The sequence below is a fragment of the Pimephales promelas genome, chromosome 17, assembly GCF_988280905.1.
Source record: "Pimephales promelas chromosome 17, fPimPro1.hap1.1, whole genome shotgun sequence".
Classification (NCBI taxonomy): domain Eukaryota; kingdom Metazoa; phylum Chordata; class Actinopteri; order Cypriniformes; family Leuciscidae; genus Pimephales; species Pimephales promelas.
In genome coordinates, this window is record NC_142785.1 from 27,682,427 (window position 1) to 27,705,788 (window position 23,362).

The window sequence follows — 23,362 nt, forward strand, 5'->3', positions numbered from 1 at the left end:
TCTGACCAAAACACAGGTGTGGCCTGTAATTTGTAGAACGTTAGGATCACACCACTGACTCGACCTGTTTTTAACAGGAATATCCTACACTTGGCCTTTTTTACTCTTTAGTGCCAACATCTCTGCAGTGTGTTTACTCATTACTGCATTGCTAGATTAGCTTGACCTCATTGTGAGGTCATACATGTGGACTAGATGGTGCAGAAATGAGCAAGCAAATATTTGCTCCTCAGGTTGAACGTGAATCAACCATTGGGTTTCTTCAAGACCAGTTGTATAATGACTGATTGCTAACCTTTTTCTGTGATCTGTCTACATCGCATAGGTGTGTGTTTGGTTGACAATGTTTCTGACTAGATTATGCGCTTCTACCTGATCAGTCTCAAAAGGGTTGGTAAGATAAAAAACAAAAAAAAATCAATCAAAAGTTTTCTGAAAGAAGTCTCACCAAACCTTTTTTTTTTATCAAACATTAAAAACTGTATTAAAAATACAGTTTTTACAACTATATAAAAATATTTTAAAATATATTTTATTCATGTGATTGCAAAGCAAAGTCATCTAATCATTCTGATATGCAGATTTAGCTCGCTTTTGTTAGTATTGTTAGAAACTTCATATTTTTTGTGGAAGAACATTGTTTTAGGAATATTTAAAAATGTTTGTGCAGATTTTTTTTTGTTATAATGTAAAAGTCTATGCTTTCACTTTTGATCAAATTAACTTATCTTTGCTGAATAAAATATTCTTTAAAAAAAAGACTGACGACAAACGTTTGACCTTTTAAAAAACTATATTTTGCATAAAGAAAATAAAGCCTATTTAAATAAGAACTTTACTACATTCTTTTTTTATTATGTTTGACAGAATTCTAATAATCATTAATTTTCAAGTTTTAATAGTTCATTGATTAAAGGATGTAAGAACCCTGCTGATTAGCAAGCTGATTGGCAAACTGCACATTTTAATTGATGCTAAATGAATAATTCATAAATAAGTAAAAAAAAAAAAAAAAAAAAAAAAAACCTGGGGGGAAAACTTGGATAGGCATAAAAGGTTTAAAGAAATCTCACAGCAAAGAAGCCAATTCATTCTCCAAGTCATTTTTGATGTTATAAAGATGGGGAAAAGGTTGATTAGGTATAATTGACGTTTTTGAGCAGGGGTCACCTGGTCTTTAAGCGTGTTTAACAATGAAACTGGTACAAGGTCCAAGAGCCTGATGTAATGGGCGAATATGGCACGACTGAAGGCGGACAGATGGGCGCTCTGTAAATTTGTTGCGTTTGATGTCTTTGAAGAACGTCTTTGAAGTTCTAATTGAGCAGGAACAGTGAGGAGGGTTGGAGTACTTAGAAAAGGCCCATCAATCAAGTGTGCTTTTATTTGCCAAAAAGCATGTTGGAACACAGGTATCAGATGTTAGTTTTATAATTTAAGTGGAACGTGGGTATTTCTGATGCATATGTTGGTTTGCATGGGTCTTTGCTGTATAGATGGCCTTGTGTTTCTGAAGGTTCAGTCTGAGACTAATATGCTTTCTGGGGCTTCAGAGGACATTTAATCCATAGGATATGGAGCAGGCTTTCTTGTGGCAAGTGGTTGGCATCTGCACGGAGTCTTCACTCCACACGTTACAGTATGGAAAGAGACCGTTTGGCCCCTCTGTCTCGCCTCCTACTCAAAGCCGTCTTTGGTTTTGCATCCACTGATGTGTACATGCATAGAATTTACTTTGCCATCATAGTAGCCTGTAAAGGTGGGCGGTCTGACCCAAATCGTATATCACTTCATGACATTAATATTATAATATATTGTAATTATATTATAATAACACAGAACAAAGTTAAAAATGAAAGATTCAAAACCGTACTTCTAAAATTTAGACTGAATTCTGATTTTTTTTTAATTCTGTGTTGATACAATGTTGCAGGTTTTGTTTGCCAACTGTACACAAACAAGCTCCACTGTACATAATGTCATAATAGCATAATAACACATTGTCTTAACTTTGATGTCTTTTACTTTTGATCTCGCTTTGTATTTTTACATTACTCCACATTTCTTTGTTACCTTTGCATATAAATTATGTTAAAGCAGTCTAGTTTAGCAACACCTTTACTAGCTGACACATTAATTGGGTTATACTACACAAAATGTTGTAAATTCTGTAAATCAGACCCTGCTGAAAATGGCACTAGTGACATTAGGTTTTAATCCCAGAGAAAACCTGGTAAAATGTCATAATGCAGAGTGTATTTTTTTAATTGTAAGTGTGGATTAAATAGCAAAGTTTTGGATGTAAATTACACTGGGTACCTGATGGCAGATTTGTTTACGCTGTTCAAACACAGTGCAACAGAATAAGTGATATAGTATACAGTCTGTCTCTTTGTTCCTGAAGCCTCAAGCACTTTTTAATGTCTTAGAGTGACGCGATTGTCATCATATCTACTAGCAGCTTGTACAAAGACAAATTCCTGGTGTGTATACCGTTTTGCATTACACTTGGCTAATGAAAGTCATTCTGATATGATTGCATTTATTTAAGGTGCCGTCTATGCGATGTACGCTGTTCTTTCTCATTGGATTTTTGAAGATGAGCTCTTTTTTTGGTGTTGTTTCATAGTAAAACCAAACAACTGCTGGAACACCACAAATCATGTGCCATGTGGTCATTGTAGGAACTCTCTGATCTTATTCTCCTAGTCCTGACTCATCTTGTGTAATGTGACAAGTCTTGGGCACACCCATACCTGGCGGTAACCGATCTCCACTCTTAACTCATCCTTTTGGTTTTTATAACTCCAGAGAGGAAAATAAAAGAAGAATGACGTCCTTAGATGTGGTGCCAGTTTTTTTTTTCCCCATTATAAAACATCCCTGCCACCCCCATGCGGTTTGCTGTGATCAAAGATGATTCTTTTCAAGCTTGTAGAGTACACTAAACATACGACAAACAAATCAAAGTTAAGGTGTATCCCGACCGTTAAGCTCTGCTGTCTGTGGATTGAACATCAAACACCAAGCAGCTGATTTTTGGTATCTCAGGAGGAGCCAGTCGAGTTCGTCTCTGTTTGTGTTTACTTGTGGCCATGATGAGATTTACTTTGAGACGAGAAAGACAGGCCTGGGAATCGGTGGATGTAGATTTTAGCCTTTGGTTCCTTGGAGTATTTCCTGAAGTTACATTGCAATTTTGTGGTTTCTTATTTCAATGTAACCTTGTTTGGAAACTGTCAGGAATGCTGTAAATACCCAGAATCCCTTAACAATGGCCATCCAAAGTTGATACTGCATTCTGCCAAGGGACACAATGTTCAGTTGTATCTTTATATTTCACATAGTTGCATCTTTTGTGATTTGGGATTTTGACCTTTCAATAATAATCAGGAAGAAAATTTAGTTTTTTTTACAAAAAGTGTTTTTTAACATTTTTCTGAGATGCATCTCCTGTCCTTCGAATGGATGGACAAGCGGGTTGTCATTGCCATTAAATTTACATATAAACTAGATTCCATATTTCCATTTTTGGCATGCTATCAAGACGCATAATCGCTTTTTAGCGTGTTTATGAACGCCGTTGACTTAACGTTATTACTGTATATATAAATATATGACTTACCTCAACCCCGTCCCTAAACCTAACCGTCACTGGGGTTAATGGCATTTATGACTGTTCCCCTACCATCCTAGGAAAAAAAAAGATCGCTCCCCAGATGTAGATCTACATTTTGCTTTGTTTCGCGTGGACATTTGATGGCATGTACAGACACGTGGAATCACTCGGACGTTAATGGCGTAGACATACACGCGGATACACGCACATAGCTCAAAATGCGTAGAGATAACACGCCACTTGACTCGAAAGTGGCGTGTATGTTTACGCAAAAGTCATGATGTCATGTTGCTCAGGATCTGTTGTGCACCAAATCCATTGTCTTGTCAGTCATCTCTCTTTAAGCTGTCCACCAAAGAGGTTTTTTCCCGTGGCTAGCGAATTTTTAAAATTATTTTCAATGGGAGCGCCACGTTTTTAAAACGCCATGAGCACAATAAGGTGCTGAGCGTCTATTTCAGGCTGAAGCTTTCTAGTCGACGAGAGTTAAAGAATGTTCAACTTTGGGAAAAACGCAGCGCTCATCACGGTCACTTTTTACACTTGTCACTTTTTAAAAACTGCACTTGAACACACCGAGAGAACGGCAGCTGACTGTCAGCTAGAAAGTGTGTTCTGCGCCTGCGTGAAATGAGCCAACTGTCTATTTCTGCAGAAATATTAGTCTATATTCGTCATTCAAAAGGGAAAACCGACACTGCCGGCTGCAGATACACATACCTAAACAAAGCAGCGCATGCTTACCGTTTTGAATATCAATCCTGCTAAACACTTTCTTTATTCCACTCCGCTCATGTTAATATTGAAATATTCGCCAAGGAACACTCAGGTAAGAGGACATAACATAAGAACAGCCTTCTATCTTTACCGTTTTGACTTCTTTGCTCCCTGTTTTGCTTTTCTTTTCGTGCACTGACTCTTTCACTAAGCTGAACAGCCAATCAGAGTTCTCTCTTTCCCCGATGACCCGACGCCGATTCAACATGTCGAATCGGGCGAAACAAAATTGACGAGGCCTATTTTCAGCCGACGGCACGTAACCATGAGGAACACACCGAGGAAACTTAGTCGGCCGTCACACAAAAACTGCTCGACGGCCGACCGTCGGCTTGGTGTGTTCCAGGCTTAATGTACATGGGGTCTATACAATTATTTTTTTCTTTTGAAAGCGAATCAATTACTCTTTTGCTTATGGAAAGAAATGTCTTATGCTTTCCAAGCTTACATTTATTTAATCAAAAATACAGTAACAAATGTTGTAGCATTGAGAAATGTTATTGCAATTTAAAAAATTGTTTTATTTGAATGTTTTAAAATGTAATTTATTACTATTATGACAAAGCTAAATATTTATATCAATGTCACATCATACTTCATGAATCATTCTAAATTCTGATTTCCTACTCAGGAATATATTTTTTTAATTATCAAACGTGTTAAGTGCTTCTTAATATTTTTTTGTGAAAACAATGCATTTACTTGCGTCAACCCAGCACACAATCTGCTATTGTGATGTAGCTTTGGGGTCAGTCTAAATAGAGCTTCATGGGTGTTCTGTTGATTGCTATGAAAACTTTACCATGATTTCCACTTAATTTGATAATTGAGTTAAAATAAGCTTTTTTTCCCGAGCCAAAGGTTAGAAATCGGCAGTCGGGTGAAGGGGCCACAGCAAAGAAAATACTTTTTGTGCAGCCTCTGACCAACGAGGACACAGTCACATTTTTCCCACCACCTTTTTTAGTGAGTTGTCAACTCATTGTTGTTTTTGTAAATCTTGTCCTGGTATTTGAGGGGTGGTTTTGTGTCATATCCCCTGTTGAGATAGGTGGGTGTGAGTGTGCGGTGGGTCGTCACAGGATGGCATGCACACTAGAGCATCAACAGGGCTGACAAGCCGAAGAAAAACACATCTAATTCCCTGACCCCCTTCTCTATGCCTCACCTCGCTTTTGTTGCCTGTCTTCTCTTAGGTATGTGCAAAACTACCCATTATCTTCAACTAGTGGGTGGGTTGTTTGGAAGACTAAACAACTAGACAGTCTTAAGAAACCCTGTGTAATTGCAAAGCCTTAGGTTCAGGTCCACACCTTTCTTAACCCTAAAACCGTATTCTGGACAAATGTGGCCAAAATAGTTTTGATTTATTTTTTAAAAATACTTCCCTTGATCTGAGCAGTACAAGACTTGGCTACTTTTCCTAAGTTTGCCTTCTGAACACACACAAATTTTTTTTTTTTACTCTATTCGACAATGTTAAGTGGGTTAAAAAAACTCCTTAATCTTGTTTGGGTCAAAAATGGGCACCTATAGAAATGAATGGGAAAAAACTGTAATTTAGAGCAGTCTAAATAAGCCAAAATAAGACACCAGGTGACAGCAAAGTCACTTCATCTTTAGGTTTTAGCTCTAAGAACTTATTGGAATGATATTTTAATGTAGTTAAAAATAAAATAAAACATAAAAATAAGCATAATTTACATAGAAAATATGGTACTTTTTGAAGTAAATCAATTCAAAAAACACCATAAATGGATAGACAAAACTTTATTGAAGACAGTAATCTAACATTTATAATAAATAAAAATTAGGATCACACCTGAGTCTTAAGTGTCCACATTTGTCCACAATTACAGGATTAAGGGCTATGACTTGAATACGGTTTGAGGGCTACAGTAATACAATTACAGTTCTAAAATAATACAGTTATAAATTATACTGTATTTTTATTATTAATTATTATAAGTTTTATTATACATTATGTATGAATTATGAAATTAACTTTTAATAATAATAATAATAGTGTTCATATATTTTTTGCATTTTATTCTATAAATTATGTCTATTTGAATTGATGTACCCCTAACATATTTTTCATCTATTATAGGGTATGGTGACTAACCCAAAAGTAGTGTAGTTATACTAAAAACAAAAACATGAAACTCGTCAGGAGGGTTAAGAGTTATTCTGACACTGTACAGTTAATGATCTCATATCTTTGTTGAAGGTGAAGATGTGAGCAGAATGAAACATGAGTGTAATTATACATGATTATTTAATCATCTTAATAGCCCCATTCCATCACAGTATCTTACATTTTGGACCTTTTTGCGATGATATTAATCATCTCAAAAACATTTATACATGCATTCATAGTTTGTTCTGGGGTTTCTATGTTAAAATGACACTGGAAATTCGTGCTGGTTTTTAAACGAGCTAAACCTTCAGGAGGTTCTGCACCTTCTACTTCAATTGACAAGCTCTCTGGAGATATTCAGATGCAAATTTAAATGCGTGACTCCGAGAAGCAGCATATCAAATCACCCTTTGAAGTAATTTATGGCTCTGTGAAACATTAATTCCTGTTGTGTTCCTCGTTTGATCAGGGTTGTACAAGTGCTTAACATCCCTGTTTCTGCTTCCCTTAATAATGTTAATTGTAATAGTTCTCACAGAATTTCTGATTTTGAAAAGAAAGCAATCATATAAAAAATGATTTACATCTGCTTTTCGTTGTTATGTTTTTGCATCTATTCAGACTGTCTTCTCTATGAATTCCACTATGAATTTTTAATGCCCAATCTATAAAGAAAAATGTACTGGGTAAGGGACGACCTAACTTCATCGGATCAACTAGGACAGGACTCGTCACAAGAAAACCACGTAATCACATCTCCATATCAGACAGCATAGAATTTTTTTTTTTTTTTTTTTCATAGGGGTTCCTGTAGATAGGGGAACCACTATCTCATGAGTCTTCTTGTTCATACTGCAGGCATCTCACCCTTAATCTTGTGTGGCATAGACAGTAGAGTGATTGTCGCCTGCTTGTAGTTTCCATGCATTTTTAAAATCCATATTTGCATGCACAGGGTGGCTGCTTCAAAAGCAATGTACTGTAACCGAGTGAGAGCGAGAGAGAAAATTGGAAGGAAATACTGGAACATAAAACATGATCATTAAGAAGAATAACAGCTTTGTTTATGTTTTGATGACTATCATTAAAATCTAACATTGATTTAGTCTCAAAATTGTTTTGCATTTTGAAATGACCCTTTCATAAACACATCTTGAATATCCGTATTCATTTTTGGTCGCCAGCGAGCATTTGCTCAGCAAAGCTGAATTTACATCATCATTACTCCAGTCTTCAGTATCACATGATCCTACAGAAATCATTTGAATATGCTGATTTGGTGCTCAAGTAACATGATTTGTTAATTTTAGTGTTGATGTATATATATTTAACCCATTAATATTTGAAGTCTTTCTCATGTTAGCTGACAGCGTCTTTCAAATATTAATTTGGGCCACATGTCTAATGTTTTTAGATATCTCTGAGTTGTATCCCCTCCCTCTCTGGACCCAACTGTTGAAGCTCTGGTTTCTTGACAGCTCTTTCTGTCCCTCAGGACCTGTGTTACCATCGTTCTTCACATTAGGGGTCTTGCTGCTTTTCAGAACCTCTGGAGGAACCATAAGTTGTAACCAGATGCCCCTTAAGACATCACACCAGCCCATCTCATTTTGAAGCACCCCATCCTGCAGTTTTATCTGTTGCCCCATGAGATGCAGTGACAGATGATACATTTTCAAACGGGTTGCAAATTCCACCGACATGACGGCATTGTGGTCTGTAGTTTTACTGCCACTGCATCCTCAAAGCAAGACCTGCTGGCATTAGAGCGGCTCTTTAAAGGCGTCCCGTTCCTTTTTCCTTTTTAATGTTTTAGCTTTTACGTGCTTGGTAAGACTCCAAACGACAACTCTGTTAAGATTGCCCAAAATGTGCCAATGGTGCTTGCTTAGGGGTTCATGCTGTACTATGTTAATTATTTATGAATCTTTTATTTCTGTCAGTAATCACATTAGTTCCACCGTACGATGTGACCAGCTCCTTGAATGTGCATTTTTTACCAGCCTGGTGAATGAACGCTTAAAGTGAGTCTGAGGAAGGAATTAACACCAAGGTGATCCCTCCATTTAATACATGTTTAAATTAAGAGCCTGTTTTAACACTTCTTCTTTAACAATAGGGATGAGTCACCTCCGCTTTCATTTCTGCCGTAAGCTTTGAATACATTGGGGAGGGTGATGTGAAAAGACAGGCTCTTAATCAGTGGGTGATCTCTGATCAGATGGCACGGTGGCACACAGGCTGTTCAATGGCCTATTTCACGGTGTTCAGGATAAGAATGAATATTTAAACAGAGGCAGTCGTTTAATAGTTAATTTCCCTAGTCTTGGTGATCCGTATGGTGTCAATCTATGTCAACCTGTACACTATGGGATATTATGCCACAGGCTCCATATGGACACAAGTACTTGAGCTGTGGCATTGTTCTAGTAAATGTCAGCTACTAAACATTGTATTGTCACATGGAATTTGATACCTTAATTTGTTCTCCAGTTAGGTTGGGTTTCATTTTCTTTTGCGTATTGAAATAAGAGAAGCATATGAAGATTATTACATACATTTTTTGGGCGTTAGCGGCAACCATGCTGTTTATGGAAGAGTTTACGAGATGAATAATTATTTTTTTTTTTTTTACTTTTGCATCTCTTTTTCTTTATCTTTGAACATACACATTAATAGGGATGCACTGATATTATTTTCACCAATGTAAAAGTATGCACCACTATACAGTACTGTCAGGGACTAAATAACCCATGATAACCCTCCAGAAACCCCTGTAGCTTTCCAAGAATAACTTTTCTCAAAAAGCACATGAATAAAATATAATGTAATGGTATGGTACAGATCACACCTTGGCAATATCAACATTTGCTCGTCATGCGCACTGCAGCCAGTTTATTGTGGCTTGATGAAAGTTCTTTGTGGGTTAGGGGTTGCTTAAAGGTCTTGCAGATGCCAAATGAATGTCGTGTCATGGCAATAGAAATTTGTTTACATCTTCATAATCACAGTTTTACTATTGGAAAGGAAAATCTGCTCTACTGCTGTCAGTTTTGATATTCCTTGACCTTATTTGAAGTCTAAAGTCATGGTCAGGCCAAAAAATTATGCATTTTTTCCTTTGGCTTGCATTGTGCAATAGTTATTGCCTTTCAACTTCAGGCATGTTACATTTATACAGGGTTTATCTTGCATTCTGATGAAGTGCTAGTCATAGTGGGTTTTGTTGTCTTGAGCAATGGACAATTTTGTGTGTTTCTTTTGGTCAGCCTTGGGCTACTGTGTATTTATTCAGACTTTCAAGCTTTTGTGGGTTCGCTGGTGCTCTTGTGGTTTATGTCTTTTCTCATGGTCCTTGTGTTTGTGGTTTAGGCATTCACCCTAGCGAGACTTGTTTGCATGTCTGAGGCTTCATTGACTTCAGATGTCACCAGCCACACAGGTAGTCAAAGATAGACGGGATCTTGAGAAAAGGAAAGACAACAAACCTTCCCCAGGGGATTCACTCCTTGAGATGAAGCCGTGCATCGTCGGCGCGTTTGATCAAAGGGGTTTTCACACTGCACCGGCACCCTCGCACGCGAGATGTCTCACCCCGCTCTCATCGCTTTATCATCCTTTTATTTACCTCAGTCCTCCCAGATGAGTACACGTCAACACAGAGGAGAGCTTGGCAGGCGGTTCATGTACATATTAGCTGAGGTTACAGGTCTAGACATGGTTCTGCTGTTGCACGGTCTTTGTTGACCAATTAATCAACATTCAATGGATCTCAGTAAATTTAGTGGAAACACCCATGTAAGGCGGTTTCTGGTAATTAGGAATACCACAAATGCGGAGATGGATGTGGAGGCGGTTCCTTTGGCAAATTTATCCATTATGCAATTCTCAATCAATGTTACACTCATAAAAATAAATGAGTCTTATTCATAGAAATGCCATAGAAGAACCATTTTTGGTTCCCTAAAGAACATTTCAGTGAACAGCTCTATGGATTTTAAAGGTTATTTATTTATGCCCATGAAGAATGTTTATTTTAAGAGTGTAAGGAGAGCTTTGGCCATCCTTGATAAACCAGAATATTGTGTTATGCACTTTTGAGGCTGAAGTTCATAAATGGTGTCGTCATGACCTTTCACTTTAGTTCCCTCTTTGACTCTCTCCTTTCATGTTTCCAAAGCACATTCATTAACATTTTCAGGTGAATAATTCAGTGCAAAAACTCAATGTTAATTGCACACACTCATGTTGGATAATGAAGACTGTTCATTTCTAATTATATATGATCACTCTTTTAAATTATATATTTTTTCTTATTTGGTAAGAAGATATCATTACCATAAATCTTTTGGATGTTGAAAACCCCTCAAAACCCATATGTGCATATGAACTGCATCTTCCTTGTGTACTAGTAGATAGTGGATATGTGTAAATTAGCTGCTGCTATTTTTGTGTTTTCCATTTGGTTCCAATGTTCTTGCTTGGATCAAAATGATTAAATAAATTAGGTGTTTCATTTGTTTCCTGTATGCTGGTCCGAGCTCCTAAACAACATTGTAATTTAATGTAATAGTGGGCAGCAAAAATATTGGAGGAAATTGAAATTAAGGGTAGTAACATCTTTCATTTGAAGATTAATGCAATCTTAGCAGACATTTTCTTGTTTACATCAGTGGACGTTTATACCGAACTTGTGGACTGGGTGCAGATGACTGGTGTGCATGTGTGGTATAAATAAATGTCGCACAGCAACAAACATGGAGGGAAGCTCTTGAGTACCAACATTTTTGGGGACAGGTCAGGGACACATTTACTTATTGGAGTAGAGTTTTGCAGTTTTCTCCATCTCTGGTAAGATAGCAATCATGATGATAAGTGTGTTCATTAATTATTGGGTACAACAGATCACAGTTGATCCATGATCCGTACGGACCAGAGCCCACGGTTCGGCACGCATGTGATTCGGCAATTAACTTTAATTAAATTTTAAGTTTAACCATCATAGATTTGTTACAAGACTGCGCTTGAAAACTGAATTCTCAGTTATGTCATAAGTGAACAATTGAGTAAGAAACCAGGTGTGTGTCAGTATATTCTGTCCATGCGTTCAGTCTTAAAGTAAGAGCAGCATAATATTCCTGCTGTTGTTTGTGTCATTAATGTTAATAAGATAAAAATAAAATACAGCTTTAACAAAGATGAACCTATATTTAATTTCCACAGTAAATCTTCGTGTTTATTAATGTAATTGTTACCTGTGTTTTTCAATAAACATTATTTAAGTGATGTAAGATGATCAGTGGTGAGGCGAAGCAGGCAATGAAGACCTTTTAGGGTGTAAATATAATGCAACTTTGTCTCAACAGGGATATAAGGTTGTTCACATATTTATTGTGTTCCCATGTATGTGTGCGCTTAGTTATTGGCAGTATTGTTTTTACTCATTTCAAAGGAGTTAGCTGGTTAAAACTAGATGTTTACGAAGTATACTTTTATTTAAACCCAGATGAATGTAGCAGCCAACAGCAATAGGAACACTTTGTTTAGTACTGGGATGCATAACTAATTAACAAAAGATGCCCTGTTAGCACCATGCTCACAAGCTAGTGTTGAATGCTAATTGTAACTTGGAAGAGTTGGTTGCATGCAGAGAACTGCCAATGCTACAACATTACAATGTAAGGACGACTAGGCATCTAAAGTGTTGCGTTGCAAATGAGATTGCACCTTGCCCCATTAGCAAAACCTAGCATTGATAAAACCACTGAATTATCCTGCTTCTAACACTTGACTCGTTTTAAAGGTGGTGGATCCCTTTAACCCATTTAAAGAGTTTGCAATTGCACACACTTAGGGTTTAAAATGATCAAATGCCACTTGTATGCGATTAGTTTCCCTCATCAGCTTGACATCCGTTGTTAAAGACCACTTTGCTTTTTGTGCTGGTGATTTGTTGACATGCAATGTTTTGTCATGAAACTGTGTCTCTTAGACTGACTTGAGTGGTATAAGTGTTGATTACTGTCTGTGTATGTGGCTTAAATTGTGTAGTAGTGATTTTTCAGCGGAAGAGGCCATTGGTAGACTTTGTTTTAGTGCATGACTCACCTGCTTGCCTGTCTTTGTGGTGATACTTTGTGACTCCAGAAAAGCTGTGAGTCAATGTCTGTTTTTCCACATGCCACTCTGAAGTATTATTAGCCAAGAAAAAACGTATTAGAAACATTGTCCCATTCAATGTACACACAGATAGCTAAGTATTTACTACTCAACATTCCTTCTTGACCATTCCTTTATTAGACTCCATAGTTTTAAGGTCTGAAGTCTTGGATATGTTTCAGTGTTTGTCAGTCATGCTATAAAATTACATCTATTTTCAGGCTGGTTCATGTAATGCGTAGTATGTGTGCAATAGATGTTACTATCAAAAATATGTTTTTAACTGAAAGGGGGAATTTTATTCCTACAGCTGCAATTGTAACACGTCTTAAGTGTTACAATTCTTCAATAAATATTTTTTAAAAAGTCTCATTTGCACAATTTGTTTTTCAGATTTATAATCTTTGTGTACTGTATTTGCAACTAGACTTTTCTTTTACCTAGAGATTTGAAAGGAATTCCCCTCCTGGAATTCATTCCTGTATCTTTGCATTTGTGACTTCATGAAGCTTCTTTGTGGATTAAAGCATAGCAGTGAGCAGAATTTGCTTCATCTCACTGTGTTTGGAGGACTTTTTTCCCCCAACTACATGACAAATGCAGATGTATTTGCCCTCTTTAGTGTGATGCATTAGCTGCTGCTTTTTTTGGTTTCTTGTGTCTTTCTTTTGAAGTGTTCTTGTATCTATCATCTTTCTGCCTCTTATTCATGGATGACACTTAAGAATACTTTTACCATATTTTCCTTTTCCACGTTTTATATCTACATATTCATTTGGCAACTGTTTCTTTGAGTTTAATTCTTTTAAATTCTTCCACCACTCACTTTGTTTCAAAGCCGAAAGGGTTTAGAATGCCGATCTATTTCTTTTATTTGCTTGTTTTGAAGGGTTTTCTGTCTTTTATCTGCTGTTTCACTTAATCCAGAGAACACAAAAGCACAAAACAGCCAGCTGTCGTTGGTTTCAGGACGCTGTTCTCATTACAGGCAGGTGATGAAAGCTTTTTCGGGTTTCTCCATCCATCTGAGGGATTGGCTAAGCTGTGCTTTTCCTCACATCAGTGGAATCTACCCACTGGCTCTTCAACACGTTGCTCATTGATTTCATGACAGTGGTGTACTATTAAAAAAAAAAAAAAAGCCTGTTTTGAAGAATATTAGATCATTTCATCAGAATACAGGAAATCCAAGGACCATAAGGCTGGAATCAAAGTCCAGGTTTGTAGTTTGCATCAGTTGGCTAACCATTGGGTATAGGTCTCCTGGGCATGTTCTGCAACACAAAAAAAATTGAGTTCTTGAGATTATGATGCCTGTTATGCTTAGGGCTGGGTATCGAGTTCAATTTTAGGCACTGACCAAATTTCCAAAATACCATTGAGTATCAAAAATCTCTTGTCATTCGGTACCAAAATTGAAGGGATTAATCTTGTCAACGTCAGTGAGCCAATAAGCAAGCAGCATGATTGGCTGTTGCAAGGAATCAAGGAAAATACTAATTTACGCCAGTTATGTCCAGAGACTTGGCTCACATGTGAGGCTGTAGTGTGTAAGAGTCCCAACCCCCATAGATGTGGAAAAGTTATTATAAATATTTGCGACAAGATAATTGCTTCCAAGACCGGCATTCATGACAAATTTGATGAATCACCTGACAGTGCACGGAAAAAAATTAAGAGCAGAAATTTGGTCCGTCTTTGACTGTAATAAAAAAAACTGGAGCACGTCACAAATTAACCGAAATAGGCTATTTGCCTCAAAGACATGAGAAATAGGCATATAGAAAGCTTGAAATGTCTATATTTAACCCAACCAATTCGAATCGAAAACAAATACTCTGATTGTTATCCAAATGAAAGGTACATTTCTCTCTATACAGTGGAGATGACAAGTCAGCAACGTCAACTTTATCTTTGCAGCCAACACTGACTCAGAAAACACTAGTTTATTAATAAACAATTAAAATGTCAAACATGTGCTTGAGTGTGAGGCATATATTCCACCCCCAGTGGCCTGAATAAGTAATTGAGTCTGTAAAAAAAAGTCAACAAACTGAAAAAAAAAAGTTCTGCTTATGATTTGCAGATTAACCATATCCTGTGTGTGGCTGAGGTTTTGAGGTTTATGGAGGATAAATTAACCACCAGACCTATTAACTGAGTCCCAAAATAAGTCCAAAGGTGGCTAACCTCAGAACGTGTGGGTGATGCGCAATGCCACCTAGCATCCTCTCTGCTGATTTCTTTCATACGCCATATTGACCATTTTTCTCATCTTTCTTTGATTCTTACTGTCCACTGTCCTATGGCGGTTCCCGCTTCCCGTTCCATAGCGAAGCGTCATTCTGTCAACCCTGTTAATCTGTTTTCTCTGACAGGAACCATTTTGCTTCTTTTAATGGCGACAGATGGTTGACGACTTACTCGGAGGACTTGACAGTAGAGCTAACAGTCTGACATTACTTTCGACAAGCTTGACTAGTGGATGAGCAAAGGAGCGGAAAGGGTCTCGAGGGCCAACGGCATGAAGCGAGAGCAGACAGAGGTTGACAGGAACTTTGCACGTAGTCAAGCTCTTCAAAACCATCCTGCTTCCATCTGTTAGTATAGAAGGCACCGTTCTTCAGGCATGAATAATTCAAATTCTTCTCCAATGGTGCCTTGATGGTTTCAGAATGGGTCCGAATAGATGAGCGGCCTTTTTCTTTTTTATATATACAGAGGTTAATCTGAGGCCCCCATTAAAACAAGACTTGCATCTTTAACTCAATCCATGCCCCATCTGTCAGAAGCCTTCGGGCTAATAACAGGGTTGGTTTCTATGGATGCTGCTGCTCGGCACCCTGTCATATGGGTTTGAAAAACCACAATTAGTGTCTGCTTTGTAATTACCAACTTTAATGCTGGAGAGGATGGTGATCAAATCCAAGTTTGTTGGAGCTAGAGCCCTTCAAGACAATCCTCCATGTCTAGACCTCCAGTTTTTTGGATATTTACTTGGTACAGACCAGTTTTGACAGAATACATATGTTCTTCTCTCATTATTTGGTCTTCAACATGTTCTTGTCTACTTGCAGTGTCTACATGGATTAAATCAGATTGAAATGGCTGTCTTGAGTTGCTCAGCTGTCATCCTATCAGAGCAAATTATAGTGTAACTAGTAAATTCAGTGTGCTGGATCTCTTGGATACTAGTGATTCACAATGTATTGGTCAGTATTTTATATGTTTTACATATTTATATACATTTAATGTAATACTCATTATGCGTCTTCTGTTTATTTATTTTAATAATTATGCGTTTAAGTAATCATTTAATTTATTGTATTTTTTATTGAACCTAAAATTACTTTCTGCATTTAAAATGATTAAGTTTAGTTTTTGCATGAATTTACAGTTATTTATATTTATTTTTTAGACAAAATAGAATCTGTTTTGACCAGAATTTTAATATCAGTAGATGCGTTCACTAGGGATTATTTTAGAAGTTTAAACCTCTAAATCAACTCTAATCAGTAGCTGTTCTTGTCTACAATCAACTAATTTCTTCATCTTCCCTTCTTGATATCCTTTCTAAGTTGTACAGGCAGAATTGTTGGGATGTAAAAAGTCCTAATTATGGAATGCAAACACTGTTTTGGGGTTTTAGTGTTAACGGCAGCCTGTGGTTTTACAGAAAGATAGATGCAGTTGCAGTGGAGAAAACAGATCTTATGACCCATGTCCAGACATGTCTAAGCACTTACCGCAAACTGCTGATAAAGAAAGGAGAATAAAACAGGCAGATTAGACATTGAAAAGAGTTTCTATAGGTGAAATAGCACTTGGAATGTGTGTATGCTTTGCGTGTTATGCTTGAATATTTGTCTCGCACAATCTCTTCTGCTCAAAATCTAACATCCCTGCCTCACGGATCATGTAGATGGGAGAGGGTGCTGACATGAACATTTCGATAAGAAAACCAATCTTTCAGATGTCCATTGCTGAGATGGCTTAATGAAGAATGTTTAGTCTTATGTCACATCTTTGTTAACTTATGTTGAGGTGAAATGTTGAAAGTTCAAGCAAACCGTGTCCATCTGAAGTGAGCCAGCCTCTTGAGAAGTAAACTTGGATGTCTGTTGGCAGAATGTTTAGAGGAAAAGTGCATTTTCGCCACAGGTTGTTGATGGCGACAAATTCAACACAATGGATGTGGGACGCTAGAAAATGGAGTTCAACCTTTATAAAGACAAACTAAGTCTGTATGTAAACACTTAGTAAGCGTGCATTTGCAAGATCGGCTTTTCTCGTGCCTTCTCCTGTCATACACAGCTGGAAGCACCAGATATAATCTAAACACACACTCATGCGTTCTTGTATAAACACATGCTTGCTTGACGTCCTCACAGATGCTGATATTAAACGACTCAGTTGCACAAACAGTTCATGGTCTTAATGGTAATCTGGGAATGTCAACATTTAATCTCAACCAATATATCACAGGTAAATCACACGTATAGCTAGCCAGTCCTAACAAAGCGAAACGTGGCCATTTGGCGTATTGAGTATGTTTGCGTCCTCGGCTAAAATAATTGTATGACTCAAATGTGTCTTTGTTTAGTTTGCCAGAGACTTAAATTGAGCTTTGATTATCAGGGTCCTAACAAATGAGGGTTCTTAGTAGAATGTTCTGTTCATAAACTTGCCTACGTAAAGCTGTTACTTCAGGGAAGTTTTTTTCATTTAACACCATGAACAAGGAACTTGGCGTAACTCTCAAAAATTGCTCAAATCACCAAATTTAAAAAGGCCGCCTAAAATTTTTAGTCCAGTATTTATTTTGATTGTTCCTTGTGTGCCAGATCTTTTGAAGAAAGGCTTGTTTTGGCTTGCTTTTAAATGACTTGATTAACTTATAATTGCCTCATTTTATGTTCAGGGAGGCTTTGTTGTTTTTGTTGTAGCACAAAATACATGACCAATAATGAAGTTGTTTAAATTTCAATCCATCACAGTTGTCCTATTTCACCGCAACCAGTATCATCAGCCATTTGAGCTCTTTCTCTTTAACTTGAAGCCCCGTCGCAGTGGGGAGGTGCTGTGGTGTGGGATCATGGCAGCGAACTTCAGGCTCACCTTAGTGATGGTCTGGGTTGTGTGAACTGACACTGGGCCAAAGATGATGAACTAGCTTGTCATTCCCACAGGAGGTTCTCGGCCTCTACAACCACTGGCTTAGCCTCCATCTCCAACTCTCAACTGACCTCGACAGCACTCATCCATCTTATGTCATCGGCATGAAATACCTTTTAATGTTGTTGTAGTAATTGGAAGAAACGTTCCAAAAACTTCTGGGAATGGCTGTGCTGTAACCAAACAAGATGCTTTGGAAAAAGAACGGCTACAGTTCAGATCATGGCGCCTTTTCGTGGTTAACATGACCAAAACGCAAAAGTCTTTGGACCAATCTCATTTCTCTGTCTTACCCCTTCCCCTACCCCTACCCCATCCCTATGTCTCCGTCTTCCCCTTGCCCCTCAATACCGAGTGAAAAGGGTTAGGGGTGAGAACGTTCCTCTAAGAAATGAGACATCACTCGATTACCGTTTGCGTCGTCTTCCCTCGCCGCTATAGCTGTCAACAGGCATCAACAGAGGAGACAAGCGTTGACATACCGGTAAACAAACGAAGATGCCGTCGTTATTAATTGCCTGGGCTCTCTTTTTTTGCACGCTTGGGTGCCATCCGAAGAAAATTGTTTCTCAGACGCATACGACTGCTTACGGATCAAATGGTACGCATGTTTCATTGTATTTAACGGCCGTGCAAAGTTCATAAAATAATAAGGATTATCAGATAGCTGAGCTCGACAAATAGCGTATAGCTGCTAGCGGTTTACTACCGATTCAAAACAAAAATAATACAATTAAAACCGCTTGAATTTTATTCAACATTTTATTAAAAGTATCATAAAACTCGAGTGTCATAATTCTTACATTTGTGCGAATGCTTAACAGTTCGACGTTCAGCCATAATAAAAAAACTTGATGTCGGCACTTTTGCTATGTAGCCCTACGCCTTGGCCCTAGCCCTTAATCAAAATGAGAATTGGGACACCACTTCCCCTCACATGAAAGCGCAAAACCGAGGGGAAGGGGTAAGAGTAAGGGGTAAGACAGAGAAATGAGACGCAGCCTTTGTCTGGGGAAACTAATGATGCATAGATTTCCGTATGCTATTTTATCCTTTCTTCTTCAGGACAGCATCCCTAAGCATTCCCAGCCTCCCTATCCCATTTTGCCCACTGGCAAAAGAACTAAATACATTGATTTGCAGTTTGCACTGAGGCAGCACTAGTGTAGAGCAGAACATTCATAATTGGCTGATTAGCATGTGGACAGTTTAGCACTCAACTCTGCTTTACACGGGCCATTAATCAAGCCTGTCGCTCTGCCAGCTGACTTACTGCCAGGTTCCTTGCAATGCTCCAAGCTGGAGAGGCCAAATGATCATAGCTCGGATATACCAGGCAGGGAGAGAGGGACCTGCATCCTTGATCTTGTGTGTGGAGATAGCAGGGAGTAGGGATAATGCATCATCTAGCACTCTTTAAAAAAAATAAAATAAAAAAAACACTAATGATTTAATAACACTGTTTTAACAATCAACATTTTGACCAGGAATCACAAACATCCCTGTTTATAGGATTCCTTCATTTACATTAGTTCTTCAGATGTGTCAGGAAGGTAAGATTCAGTCCATGCAGTTGACTTGTCGAACAATTTCTAATCATAAATGACAAATTTACAGGTTCTCTTCTCCTTTGTTCTCCAAAAAATAGGAAATGCAGTTCATAATTGTAATGCAGCTGACTGTGATCCAGTCATGCACCTTTTAAAGCATAATCATATTGCAGGCACTCTCTATAATTACTACATGGCTGAGCATAGTGTTCTTGCAAACAGTTTCTACAGGTTCATGGCAAAACGCACGTAGCTCAAGTTGAACTTGAACCACAGTGATTCAACGATTGCTGTAACTAAAGAGGAATTTCTCTTTCAAAAGGACTTGAGATGATTTGCAGCTGAAGCTTTCTGCTGCTGTTCTTTAGAATTTGTCAGGTAATTTAGTTAAATCGATAGAGTATTACCTCATCAACTCCTGAACTCTGGTTCTGCACCTGGACTTTGACAGCATGAGGAATTATCTTTGAATGCATGTACTTACAGTGTACACAGCGCTGATTGAGAATTGGGATTGTACTTTTTGTTTGCAAAGGTGGAGGAAAGAAGTTGAGGTTTTTGAGTAGGTGTTTGAGCAGGTGGTGTTTACTTTGACCAATTTCTACTGATCAACGCCGACGTCTTTCTCATATACAGCAGCTGCGTTATAAGTGTGTATTTATTCGGGCTCCATGCACGTGTGTTTCTCTCCGTGAGAATATTTAGGCTAAATTCTGTGTGTTTGTTTGCATGCTTATGTAAGTGTGTTTGCCCTCGGATACACTTCCCTTCAGTAAACACTTGTCACTGTTACAGTAAGTTTCTCATCAGCATTAGTTAGTACAGTCTCATAGTCCAGGCAGCATTTGTTTGCTGTGCGTGTCACTTTGTCCTTCCACGCTGCTGCAGTCACATTGCTTTTCACTGTGAGTGAACCCAGAGCCATGTCACTGCGAGTACAGTGAACTCTGCAGTTTCGTGCTGATGTAGCAATTTTATAAATATACTGAGACTCCATAAGGAGTCCATAGGGATAGCAGAATGAGGATTAAATGCAAAGGTTCCTTTATGCACGCACAGAATTTTGCTATAACAAATCGCTTTGCGGTAAAGGCTAATTATTTGGCCTATAAATGCCTAGTGAAAAGTTGAAATTTTAAATTCTGTACATTAAGGTCCTTTCACTAATTTATATTTGCCATTTTCAGATTTTAGAAGCATAATTTGGTAGCCACTGCCATGATCAGGCCTCTAATATCACATAGTCAGAAAAAAATTGCCTGTACTTTGACATTAATTCTCTGCCCTCTGCCTTCTTGCTCTTATGTCCACTTCTTTTGACCTCTCAGGTGGCTTTCTTTGTCCAAAGAATCATTGATTGGTGCTCTCCCTGGCAGTCTATCTGCTCTAAAATGCTTTATTTTTTTTTTTTTATATGCATCCCAAATGTACAATACCCTTCAAAAGTTTGAGGACAGTAGAAAAAACAACAACTTTAATTTGCACATTAAATCAAGTTATTTAAAATGTTTATAATGATTTATTTTTCAAATAAATGCTGTTCTTTTGAGCTTTCGATTCTTCAAAGAATCTTGAAAAAAATCAAACTTAGTGTTCGATAATACTTCGATAATAAGAAATGTTTCTTGAGCACCAAAGCAACATATTAGTATGATGTCTGATGGATAATGTGACACTTAAGACTGAAGTAATGATGCTGACATTAGAGAACGGTTATTTTACATTTTAGTTAATTTATTTTATCAGACTAAAATCAGATTTACTCTTGCACTGTCTTTTATCTCTGTAATAACACAACCATATGAATCCCAAGTTATGGTAACATTCTGATATGGAGAGATCCACAGAAGGAACAATAAAAATAATCTTATTATACAAGACTTTATGTAGATTTGACAGCCCGCAATCTCATGCACTTCATATTCATTTGTAACACTTGTACTCACTTTTCTTTTTTAAAAAGCATTATCTTCACCAGCAATAAGCGTACTGAAGGGGTGTTGATGTGAACCAGATGATGTACCAGTCTGAGAGGGGAAAAATGTATGAAGATAGACTGAAATAAGACAATGCTTTAGAGCTAAGTGTTTCTGACAGGCACCGAAAACGTCTTGAACACTCAAAACCCTGGTTGCCTTTTCAGTATTGCAGAATACATTTTTTCTTTTTGCTTACTCTTGTAATTGCTCCAAAGCTAGTGTTCAGTCCCAGACTGCATTTATACTGACTATTGGGAGTCTTTTAGTGTAAACTTTGTCCTTTTGCAGGTTAACAAGACTTTCGAAATCTCACAGGTCTAAAATGTGCAGTCGTAGCCAAGATACACACTGCAACAATCGTATTAGCATCCGGCTAATACTTCAGAGACTATTCCAGCACTAGAAATTCGCTCAAGTTCTCTCTGTGGCGACCATCTGACGCATTTCCTGACCCAGGAAATAGAATTAACACCTCGTCCTAAAACTGCAGGGACCTCAGCTACGGCCACATCTGTGCCCTGCCCCGTCCGGGATCTCGGGTGCAATAACACTAACGGCCGAGAGAATAAATTTGAGACACAGCAGACCCTCCACTCAACTTTATACAACACACTTTGGGCTTCAGCTTCCTCTGGACTGTATCAGGCTACTTTATCACTTTGGATGACATTGGTCCGAGTTTGAAAACGCTGCCAAAAATAGCTGAAACAAAATGAAAAAGCATCAATCTTCTGTGACTGCTTTTAGACACGTTTGTCAAAGAGTGCGTTTTTTTTTACCTCCTTGCGATGTTTTATTGACCTGTCTGTTTGTCCTACATTAGTCTAAGTATGAAGTTTTTTTTTTTTTGTTCTTATCCTTATGTAATGTTGATGTATGTTATTATTTGTTGCAAATAGCACTAGCAGGGTTCCTCTTTAAACTCAAGGGGACGCTTAGAAAGGCCAAACAGACACGCACCGTCACAGATAATTATGTATTTCCCCCTGTTGTCCTCCGCAGTGGTACGGTCCCGTTCTCTGAGGTATCTAACAAAATATAAATGTAATCTGTGTGAAATGTATTACCTACCACAAGACCATTTTCAAGCGTGGACTCTTTTACGATGTCAAATGGACAGTAAATTAAGAGAGGAAAAGAGAAATGGATTATCTGTTTATTAGTTATTTTATGGTGGCCATATTTTAGGAGAAATGGATCCTGAAATTCTTCAGTTGAAAAGTGAGCTATCTGTTTTCTTCATTAGGTGCTTGTGCTGTCTCTCACAGACTGAATAACCGGTTCCTGGCTTTAAATGCCCCATGTGTTTGTGTTTTAGTCTCACATTGTAGATTCCCCGAAGTGAATTTTGTGCAGACTCCCCAGCAGGAGCCATAAAACACAAAAACTTTTCTTTTTTTTTTTTTACCTTAATCATCCCCGTTGCACCTAAGCAACCTCTGTCGTTCTGTCTCAGACACATGCATTCATATCGATCCATTTATGGGTTTGAATTTCATGCATTTGTTGGATATCTTGAGCAGATGTTTCAGAGAAAGTGTTTGAGGTTTTTTTGTATGCTGCAAAGAGAAAAGTGCAACCAATCTTGCTACAGCAGCGTGAATTTGATTATTTGTTTTAGATTACTCCAATAACCAATTTTATATAGGCTTTTCCATTTCAAAAGTTAGGGGTCAATAAGATTAACTTGATACTTAAATTGGTCAAAAACTAAAGACTTACATTTGTTTAAAAAAAAAAAAAAAAAAATATATATATATATATATATATATATATATATATAAATGTATCTTAAACATTATTTTTAGATAAATTCTGTTGTTTTGACCTTTCATTTCATCAAAGATTTATGACTTATCAAAGATTTATGACTTATCACAGAGTTTTTCTCTGCAAAAGTACTATCACTATGTAATATTTGATATCTGGGTCACAATACAATATTGCAATTTATTCTTTAGTG

At 37.6% G+C, this 23,362-nt stretch overlaps 1 protein-coding gene across 2 annotated transcripts in view; it reads left to right on the plus strand.

Moving 5' to 3' along the window:
- The window catches only part of cox10 (cytochrome c oxidase assembly factor heme A:farnesyltransferase COX10), a 61,077-nt gene that overhangs the window by 26,850 nt on the left and 10,865 nt on the right, over positions 1 to 23,362 (plus strand). The window lies entirely within an intron of this gene.